General features: G+C 40.7%; 1 protein-coding gene across 2 annotated transcripts in view; it reads left to right on the forward strand.

The window, feature by feature from the left end:
- DRG1 (developmentally regulated GTP binding protein 1) overlaps nucleotides 1-5,896 on the forward strand; it is a 47,660-nt gene that overhangs the window by 31,365 nt on the left and 10,399 nt on the right. The window contains exons 1-2 of one of the 2 annotated variants that reach the window (XM_015562903.1): nucleotides 4,465-4,470; nucleotides 4,813-4,819. The exons of the other annotated variant lie outside the window; for it this stretch is intronic. The gene's annotated coding sequence lies outside the window, so the exon portion shown is untranslated. Of the gene's footprint in view, nucleotides 1-4,464; nucleotides 4,471-4,812; nucleotides 4,820-5,896 lie in introns of those variants that run through there. 2 annotated transcript variants of the gene reach the window in all.

Here is a 5,896-nt window from a genome sequence, read left to right on the forward strand (position 1 = left end):
CAGACACGGATTTCTGCCTCTTCAGCGCAGGAAGATGACTCCTTTGCTGGGGATCCACCTCTCTGCACTACAGCTGGGAGATTGTAGGCAGGCAGAAAGCCAGGACAAACACGGAGCTCATCTTGTTCATTTCCCTTTTCTCAAGGATCGGAGTCTATGTTGCCTATTTTCCAATGCCTGAAGACAATGGCTTCTGATTTTTTTTTAATTTTTTTTTTTTTTAGCTATTTAGAATTAGAGGGTTAGTTTGTCATTATTTGAAGCCCTACTTTCTTTCTTTTTTTAAAAAAATATATTTTATTAATTTTTTACAGAGAAGGAGAGAGATAGAGAGTTAGAAACATCGATGAGAGAGAAACACCGATCAGCTGCCTCCTGCACACCTCCCACTGGGGATGTGCCCGCAACCAAGGTACATGCCCTTGACCGGAATCGAACCTGGGACCTCTCAGTCCGCAGACTGATGCTCTATCCACTGAGCCAAGCCGGTTTTGACTGAGGTCCTACTTTCCCTGTCATTTTGTAAACATCTTTTTAGAGGTATAACTGACCTATAACACATTGTACGTATTTGAAGCGTACACTTGATGAGTTTTGATTTATGCACATACCCATGGAACCATCATGGCAATGAAGAAATGAAAGCGATAAACATATCTATCACCCCCCAATGAAAGCTCTTATTCTTTAAAATTGAAGACATCTCCGCTGTAGACCATCTGAACCTCGGGTCTTCTAAAATGATTGGTACTGCCAGGCTGTGTGACTCAGCGGTTGAGCGTTGACCTGTAGACCAGGAGGTCACGGTTCGGTTCGATTCCCAGTCAGGTCACATGCCCAGGTTTCAGGCTTGATCTCAAGTAGGCAGCATGCAGGAGGCAGCTGATCAATGATTCTCTCTCATCATTGATGCTTCTATCTTTCTCTCCCTCTCCCTTTCTCTCTGAAATAAATAAAAATATATTAAAAACAAACAAACAATAAAAAAATAATAATAACCCCGCATCCAAGGCCTGTGCCCTGACCAGGAATCGAACCCTCCACTTTTCGGCTCTTAGGCCAACCAACAGTAATTTCTTCTTCACAATTACTGTTTATTATTATTATTATTTTTTTCTATCCTTTACCCCTTAATCAGGCATGCTAGGCTATTTTTCCGTTCTATTTTATTGCTCCATTCAAATTCCTTCACCTACTTTTGACAAATTGTTTTTTATTTTGTTTTAGATTTTATTTTTTTTACTTTCTTCATTATTTTGGCTTACTTGTATTTATTTTGGTTTTCTTGCACAAATTTAAAAATTTTAATAGTTAATTAATCCATTTTTAAAAAAAAATAAAAATATTTAAGACTACACGATTTCCTCTCAGTACAGTTTTAGCAATATTCCTATGGTTTTGGTATGCAGTGTTTTACTCATAAAATTATAGATGATTCGAAATTTTACTTTTTGTTTTATTTAGGAGATTGTTTCTTAATTTCCAAGTCATTACATTTTCTCATATCTTTGCTGCAGATATTTAATTTCATTGGATTGTGTTTAGAAAATGCAGCCTGTGTAATCTCTACTATTTGGAGTATTTGGAAGATTTAAAAACATCCTTGAACGTTTTTAGTACCAGTCAGTGGTTTTTAGTATACTCACAAGGCTGTGCAGCTACCACCATAAATCAATTTTATAACACTTTTCTTACCTCAAACAGAAACCATACCTTTTGGCAATCATTCCCCCTGCCCGCCAAGTCCTAGGCAGTCACTAATCTACTTTCTGCCTCTATAAAGTTGCCTAATCTGGACGTTTCCTATAAATGCTATCATAGAATATGTGGTCCTTGGTGACTGGGTTCTTTCACTCAAGATGTTTTTAGGATTCATGCATATTGCAGCATGTATCAGTACATTCCTTTTTATTGCTGAGTAACATTCCATTTTATGGATTTAGCACATTTTATTTATCCATTCATTAGTTGATGGATATTTGGTTATTTCCAGTTCTTTTACTTATTATGAATAATGCTGTTTTGTTTTTATTTATCTAGCATATCTTTGAACATTTATCAATCTGTTTCATTCTTTTTTTTAAATATATATTTTATTGATTTTTTACAGAGAGGGAGAGAGATAGTTAGAAACATCGATGAGAGAGAAACATCGATCAGCTGCCTCCTGCACATCTCCCACTGGGAATGTGCCTGCAACCAAGGTACATGCCCTTGACCAGAATCGAACCCAGGACCCTTCAGTCCGCAGGCCGACTCTCTATCCAGTTTCATTCTTTTATTTTTAATTTTTCTTTGTCACATTATCAGGATGTTGGGGTTTTTTTTCCCCACATATTTAAGATCCAGCTGGATTTTAAAAAATATCTAATTTGACAATTTCTGTTTCTTAGAGTGGAATTTAGCATTTTTTGTATAACAACAGATATATTGGATATTATTCCTTTCAACCTATTTTACTTATTTCCTCTTTCTCCTTTTCCCTACTTTTGCTGCCTTAATCACATTTCCTTGTTCCCCTGTTATTTCAGAACCTCTACTGTGCTTTTCAATTCTACCATGGTTACCTTCCTTCCCCTTGCTAACATCGTAATCAAAGGCATATTTTTGTATTAACATAACACAATTAAATGATGACTAAGCCTTTAGAGCACATTTATTTCTCCCCAACTCTCAATGCCTCCATTTTACTGGACTAGACTGACATTTCTAGTCTAGGGTTTTAATTAGACTTCTTTTCGGCTTATTTCTTCTGTTTTGAGCGTACTTAGAACAAACAATACAAGTTCTTGGACATTTTTACAACTTTTTTCAGAAGAAGGCTAATGAAGGAAAGGGAATTATCTTTCAGTAAAGTACCATTTTGCCTTTTAACCACAAAATGACTGACCATGTTGACCGTACTCACATTCTCAGTGAGCAGGATGTGTATTGATAATCAAGAACAATGTTCTGTTTTGGGATGTTCTTAACGTACATACGCTCACTCCATTTCACCGTCACCTGAACTGGTCTCTCTCTCCAGTCTCCATCTTCCCAGGCCCCATCTCTTCCCCAAACAGATGTGAGAGCTTCTTCCTTTGAACTCTACCTTGTTTATCTCTCTCCTGACACCTCATTGGGCTTTGTATGACTGAGGTTTGGGTATTTGCATATCTTCACCCCTCTCCTCACTTCTTGGGGTGGGGCAGGTATCTTGTCTTTGTAGTATCCCCAGTGCCTCGCACAGTCCCTGACACACAATGCATACAGAGATGAAAGGACTGTAAGTACTTTATGGGTCAAGGAATTACCCACTTGAATGAAAAAAAAAAAAATAATCAGACTTTGACTTAGTGCAGACTTTTGAAAACTTTTAGTTTTTGCATCGATGAGATGAAGTTTTTATAGAGAAGGACTGCCTTCATTTGTACCTCAAATGCACATTCTTCAGAATTTCCTTTCTAAAAGCAAAGCATTTACCACTCCCTGATGATATTAATAACTTCCCTTCATCGAGGGCTTCCCAGTCTTTACTGCTATAGTATCCGGGGAATTTTGACCTGTTTAGAAGCTAAACTTAAAACAGTGATAACATGGAGTTTTTCCTGTATCATTACCCTTTTACTTTTCATGCTATCAACCAGACCCAGATGTTTTAGCTCTCCATTTCTATGGTGTCTGAAACAAGGTATAAATGCTCATCTAGGGAAAAAAAATTTTTAAGCCTCTTCTGCTTCTATAAATTTTTTTTTTCTGTTTTCTTGTTTTTATTTCCATTTGTTTAATAAACATGTTTCAAGAGTTTGCTGTAGCTGCACTTTTGCTGGTGCTGGAAATATATCCTGCTCCTCCCTCGTGGGCTCAGGGGTTAGTGGTGAGTCAGACAAGTCAAGAAGCAGAGAGACTGCACCCTGGTTGGGCCGAGGTGAGTGGGGAAGCCAGAGGCCGGCCCCTACTCAGCCAAAGAATGCTTCTCAGAGATTACGCAGATCAGAAAACAATGACGATGAGGAAGACTTAGGCCAGATCTGGGTGGTGGAGAGAAAGGGTGGGACAATAGTATACTGAGCAGAAAAAACAAGTTCCAGAGAACCCTCACACATCTGGAGAAGTATAATTACTTCAGAGTGGTTGGAGTGTCCCGGCAAGCGACGAAGCTTTTCTGTCTTCCCTCCATTTTATTTTTAATTATTTTTTATTTTGTTAGAAACACAGTGCCAAGGCATGAGCGGTTTCGCCATCATGCAAAACAGGCCCTCTGTTGTGGTTGGTACCAAGCAGACCTGGGCTACCCAAGGCTCTTAGGAGCCTACAGCTTGAAGGTCTGGTCTTGGCCTCCCAACCTAGGAATTTCTTAAGTTCAAGGTCAGTGTCTGATTCACTCTCTGCTCTGGCCCCAGCCCTGGTACAGTGCCAGGCAGCAGTTGGAGCTCAGTTAAGTATTTGTTGGATGAATAAGATGGCCACCCAGGACCCTGGCGGAGATGAGTTTTACCCTCTGGCACGTTCTTGACAGCGTGGGGCTTCCAAGGTGGGTCCCCGGGATGTCTGTGAGCGATGAAGTAGTTAACTTAGCGGCAGGTCTCCTATGACAGATTTGCTAAGGAGGACCTACTCACAGAGCCGTGATGCCCTTGATCTTGTCAGCCGATTAATTCCTTAAGTACTCCAAGTTAGGGAAGGCCTGCTGATTTGATTTTATCTGACTTTTAAGGTTGATCTTTGATCATATCCCCTTCCAGCTGGACTGCCTCTCCTCTTCTTCCCTCCTCCATTACTGAGCGTGCGGGGATCTAATTACCTCATCACCCCTTAATTTATTTATGAAAGGGCTGAGGTTAAAGAAAAGAAGATCAAAACTCCTGGACCCTTTTGGGGGACCTTGTGTAAAAGCGTTCCTCTCTCGATTCCCTCCTTTATGCCCAATAAAACCTCTTTTTCTGTCTCTGGCAAGTTGGAAATGTTCTTACTTACAAATTTAAATAAATAAACTTCCCTCCCCGGGGCTGAGTGGAGGCCAGCCATGTGGGTTAAGCCTGGCCTGCCACTCCCAATGGATCAATCAATCTATCAACAAGAATTCATTGATCCCACAGGAAGCAGATTTCAAAACCAGCACACAGCTCCTGGACGTCTTGGCTTCCTCTTCACGAGGCGCTTGGGAAAGAGGAGTGTTTTGAAATTTTTAACTTCATTATTACACAAATGTCACATGGACACAGTCAGCTTGTACACAATTCCAACGACATCATGTGTGGAATGACAAGTGAAAGGCTTCCCTTTCCTTGCATCCCATCCCAGTGTAAGAAGTTGAGAGTGTGTCCTTTTATTCAGGCCTTTAAACAATGCACTTTCCTACATGAACACCAATATCTAATTAAAATAAACACAAATGGGATCATAACATAGATGTTTTTAAAAAAATATATCCTGGAGATCTATTGAGTCAGACCACACGAATGCACACTTTAATGGCTGAAATAGTATTTCACAGCATAGAAGGACCATTATTTATTTATCGGTTGTCCTATCGATGGGCGTTGACATATAGTTTCAAAATTTTCAGCACCGGTTCTGTGGGCATTATCCATTTAATCTTGCATTTATTGTGGGCTCACCATGTGCCATGCATTCTTCCCGGGGTTTGGGGGGGTAAACAATACAGATACCTAAATATAGTTGTGAGTGATGAAAAAGGAGCATTTTCTTTTTTTCCAAGAGGGCGAGACAGGTTGAAGATCGGCCTCTACATCAACCTAGGGGTCCGGTAAGTCCGCCCGGGAGTCCCCCAGCACGAAAAGGGGCTCCGGGACCCGTAAGGCGCTGGCGAGGATGAGAGGGGGTGGATGGCTGCAGTGCACGCTTCGCCGCCGCCCAGGGTCTGTGGGCTGCGGGCCTGGGGCCGCGGCGAGGA

This window comes from Myotis davidii, unplaced genomic scaffold (genome assembly GCF_000327345.1).
Source record: "Myotis davidii unplaced genomic scaffold, ASM32734v1 scaffold478, whole genome shotgun sequence".
NCBI classification, from domain to species: Eukaryota; Metazoa; Chordata; class Mammalia; order Chiroptera; family Vespertilionidae; genus Myotis; species Myotis davidii.